Genomic DNA, 5,350 nt, shown 5'->3' on the forward strand with positions numbered 1-5,350 from the left:
ACAGACTATTCTGAATTTCGGAGACTCCAACAACATTCGGTCTCCAAACCATATTCATGTATCTACCCAAAGCAGCATCGAAACTCACCCAACAGTCCGTGAGTGATGCAAACATGATCGAGACACATCTTCGAGAAATAACCAACCTCGGGACATGGAGATTTGTAATGGCTCCAACATATTCAACTATGACCTCGTGATCAAAATGAATCGTACGTATTGTGACCAATTCCATTTGTCACATGATACTTTACTTATCCAAGGTTCGATCATCGGTATCAACCATACCTAGTTCAATCTTGTTACCTATAAGTACTCTTTTTCTCGTTACGTGACATGACATCCCATGTGACCTAGTCGCATGCTTGCAAGCTATAATTGGATGCAATTTAACCGAGAGGGCCCTAAGTATATCTCTCCTTCATTTGGATGGACAAATCTCATTCTTGATTCATGAGCCTCAACTATGAATTTAAGAATACCCAATGTCACTTTTATAATCACCCAGCTATTTGCATGACGCTTGATGTCATTAAAGTATTCCTTCACTTTAGTGGTTAACACAAGGTCATGGTCTAAGGGTTGGGTTATTATGCATTTGAAGGCTGTAGAAAAATAAACTTAATGACTTAATCTTATTGCTATGATTACTATGGGTGTATGTCCATCATCTCATTCTCCTAATAACATGATCCTATTATTAACAACATCCAATGTTAATGACGAGGAAACCTTGATCATCGCTAATCAGTAAGCTAGTTAAATAACATGCTTACTAAGGACTCCGGTTTGTTTACAAAACGCACATGTCATAATATTTCTTGTTAATAAAATTATAGCATGAGCTATAATTTTTTATCATAAACACAAAGATATAATAATAACCACTTTATTATTGCCTCTCGGGTATATCTATAACAAGCGCTTTCCACGTCACCCTCACAGACCACGCTGCTGCGCTCCTCGCCTAGCGCCGCATCTCAGTGCAAAATATGACCCCACCGCCATTCACCATGGGAGGACCACCACCATCTCTTGGGGACACCGACCCGGATCCCATCCTCGCTGCCATGACCACGCTATCCGGGGCGACACATCGATCTATGGGACCGAAGGGCTCCATAGGGAACAAGCCATATTGCGAGAACACCGCCCGGTGCCATTGTTAACCGGGGGGGCTTTAACTCTAGATTCCTACGGTGGTAGAGGGGGATGACAGAGCATTATATGGGGGCGGAAGCTAGATGGCTTTGATGATCTTCAAAGGTTGAAGTTCGACATGTTTAAACATGGTGCAAGTTAGGTTTATAGATAAATTGGATCGTTTTGAATAAGTGTAAGAAATCGGGAGTGGTGTTTTGGAACATGTGAGCATATGCTATCCTCATTTTCAAGTGCATATTACAGATATTATGAAATTTCAAAAAATTGAAGTAAAAATTTTGCACGTACATATTTACGTGCTACACGCTTACAAAGTCATTTCAGAAAAATCGACTTATCATGTGGCCTGTGTAAAATTGAAAAAAATATCAGTGTTGAGAATAAGACTATTCACAAGATAAATTTTATCCTTTTTACATAGACCACACAAAATATTATTTTTTAATGAAACTTGGCGAACTCACATATATTATGGAGATGTACATGTAGAATGTTTTATAATTTTTTTGACACTTCCAAATATAGTTTTTTGGTAGAGGGACCATATACATCCGGGAGCCGAATTGAATTTCTGTAAGGAACCACACTATACACGATTAATGCATGCGGCAGTGCCAAGAATTTACATGGTTACCACCATAGATGGATTTGGAAAGTCGATTTGTACAAATGATATATTGGCATATTTCAAAATTATACTCATATACAAAAAAAATTCGTTTATACAATAGCATATAACATTTGTTCGCTCTATTTTGAAACAAAGAAGAATAAATACAACAATGTATAACATGGTTACTTAACGACCAGATTGCATAGCATTCATAGCTTTCTTCTCAATGCTGAAATATTCAGCACTGGCGATTGTCGAGCTGGCCATGGGCTCGGAAAGCAAGCCTTCCATCTCTTCGGGGTTCTCTTGCGCCCATGGATGCTGCATCACCTTCATCAGTGCATCAAGCTTCTCTGTAACCTCCTTCATTGAGGGCCTGTTATCACCACACATATCCAGGCAGTGCTTTGCTATCTCTGCGATCTCTTCAAGGATCTCCATGTTGTCTTCACCTTTGACCTGATCATCTAATATGTTAGCCAGCCTATTCTCCTTCATTGCAGACATAAACATCATTGCTAGACTCTTTTCTTTCTCTGGGGCATCAAGATTGAACGGTATTCTCCCTGTGAGAAGCTCAACAAGAACAACCCCAAAACTGTACACGTCGCTCTTGTCTGTCAAATAGCATGTTTGCATGTACTCTGGTCGAGATAACCACATGTCCCTTGTACAAGTGTGACGAACTGTGACTCATCAGTTGGTGCCAGGATGGAGGCGCCAAAGTCAGAGACTTTAGCGCTAAGGTTGCCATCGAGGAGGATGTTGGGGGACTTGACGTCTCCATGTAGGATCGGTGTTGAAGCCGACGAGTGAAGGTAGGTGAGCGCATCTGCAGACTCGATGGCGATCCCTAAGCGAGTAGCCAAGGAGATATACCGTCCATGGTTCCCGTGGATGAGATGGAAGAGCGTACCATTCGGGACGAACTCGTACACCAGCATGGGGACTTCCACTTCGAGGCAGCAACCAAGGAGCTTCACAATGTTTCTGTGGTTGATTTGGGATAGGATTGCCATCTCCTTACCGAACTCTTCTTGTGTTGCTCGTCGATCGTCTTGCATTTCTTGACAGCTACTTCCACGTCACCCTTGAGAATTCCTTGTACACGGTTCCATGTCCTCCGTGACCCAGAACTTGTTTTTCACTAAAGTTGTCCGTCGCCTGCTGCAATTCTTCCTCGTGGAAGATTTTGAATGCGTTGCCCTCTTTTGACTTCATCTCGTTAAATAATATCAGACCTCCATGCTGCCGAAAGTAACTCTGTTTCATTTTCCGTAGCTTCCTTTTCTCTTGGACCAAGCATGCACATGCTACAAATATCACAAGGACAACAAGCCCAATACTTGCACCTACAATGAGGTATTTGTTCGAATGAACAATCAGTAGCGACCACTTAATAGTATTAGAGTTTTTCCTTTTTGAAAAGCATTATATTAGACTTTACGCATGAGAAAGATACAAGTTACTACCGTTGAGGACTCAAGTATACCGTTTTGAACATGGACGTATTCTCCTAGTGTAAAACTTTGATCATCATCTTGCATAAATATATTTTTCTATCAAAAAATTATGCATTACAAATGTATACTTCATATTATAACAGATCTAATAGATATTTGTTTTTCTGAACAGACACTTCTAGAATTCAGATACACAACCCTATTTGTGTTGTACTAGCTTGCCTCAAGATTTCCGTGTTGGCTCATTTATCTCATATGTAGCAAGCTTCTGTTTCTCGTTTTTCTCAAATAAAAAACATACTATATAGTTGAAACTTTGCAGGTCACTGAAACATCAGAAACAAAATGTGCAGAAAATAGTTCGGAATTTTTTTGATACCATGTAAATATAAATAATACTCTTTATTTAAATAAAGTGTTCTTTTACATATTCATTGCACGCTTAGTTTTTCGTGAATCTTGATTCTATTGTACCGTCTCACCTACCAAATTTGAAGATTGGAGAAACAAAAAAGAACAATTTCAAACAATGTGAGTGTGTAGGAGAAGTCCCTGGCTCCCTGCCTAGACACATCTTTTCCAAAACATCAATTTTACATGATCAGTGTGGATCCATTTTTGAATAAATATTTGTCTGGTAAGAGACCGACCACGTTTGTGATCGGAGGGAGTAGAAATTCGGCCGAACACGGAATGTTGGTTCTAAAGAAAACAATCCAAGTATCACGCCGGTACAACTTTTTTTTTTCACGTGACATTCGATTAAGTGGAGTTACTTTAGTGCTCACGGAAGAAAGGAACTTACCAACAACGGGCATGGGCTGGAAACCGGAACCGGAACGCGTTTGAATTGGCACGCAAGCGCCATTCGTCATATAATATCCTGGGCTGCACGAGCAGCTGAAATTCCCCCGCGTGTTCTCGCAGATCATGTTATGGCCGCAACGATTAGCATTTTCGCTGCATTCATCAATATCTGTAACAACACGATTGCTAAGATATGCATACAGGGTGATTGGTGAGTTAACTGATGAAAGGAAGTAAATACAGTAGGAAGGAACCTGTGCATCCATCCTTTTCGTAAGGGTTGCCTTGGTACCCATCGGAGCAAATGCAGCGGTAACCTGTCTCCTTGCCGCGGGTGGTATCAACGCATTCGCTATAACCGCTGACACATGCGTAGGAGCTCGTGTTCTTCTTAGCTACCTCGCAAGTCAACGGCTGTGCTCTCCAGTTCAGGACCACTGGAACTCCACCCTTGTATGTATCAATAAACACCGTCGAATTGACATAGCTGGTGTTGAAACTGAATTTATCTTTTTCCATTACTACCACGTAGCTGCAAGGACTATCTTGCCATATTTCGGTGGTGTTGTAGTTTTGGTTGAAATAGCCACTATAATACCGAGTAATGTCTTTCGGGACATCGGCCTCGCAGCAGCCGGCACCAGAACATAAGCCATTCTCGAGGGTGACGTTGTTGGCGCACGTCGCAAAGCAACCTATTACATACTGCACGCGCGTACAAATATATACAACAAGTATCAATATCATAATATTAAACATAGTACTCCGTCACCGGTCAATATTAATGTACTTTACTTTATCTAGATTCATATGAATCTAGTTAAGTTTTCTTTGACTAATGCATGTGTATCTAGATAAAGTTGAGTCCATTAATATGAATCGGAGGGAGTAGTATAATACATGAACCAATTATAATATATATTTTATGGTGTACCAATAGATATCTCTATGACCAATATGTTTGTCTTTATACATAGTTTTTTTTTAATTTTACATAGTTAAATCTTACAAAGTTTGACTCTGGCCATAAATTATATGCAACATATTTTAGAATATAGGGAATTCCTCTTCAATAGGTAAGATGTTGTAAACACACATGAAGTGTTAATGTGGTCACTGTCCTTTTGTACAAATCTATACTTCTTATAAAACAAAATCCCACTAAGTACAATTAATATTTGTCTATCTCAACATGCAAGCTATCCACATCACCTATTCCCTTAGCTAATCATTTGTCCACCTCATCCCACTAATAGTTCTTATTTATTATCTATCTCTACATGCAAGATATTCATATTATCTA

General features: G+C 39.8%; 1 pseudogene; it reads right to left on the bottom strand.

The window, feature by feature from the left end:
- Positions 1–1,926: 1,926 nt before the first annotated feature.
- LOC139834864 (wall-associated receptor kinase 5-like) lies at positions 1,927–4,718 on the bottom strand (annotated as a pseudogene).
- Positions 4,719–5,350: the final 632 nt, after the last annotated feature.

Source organism: Lolium perenne, unplaced genomic scaffold (genome assembly GCF_019359855.2).
Source record: "Lolium perenne isolate Kyuss_39 unplaced genomic scaffold, Kyuss_2.0 unplaced66, whole genome shotgun sequence".
NCBI classification, from domain to species: Eukaryota; Viridiplantae; Streptophyta; class Magnoliopsida; order Poales; family Poaceae; genus Lolium; species Lolium perenne.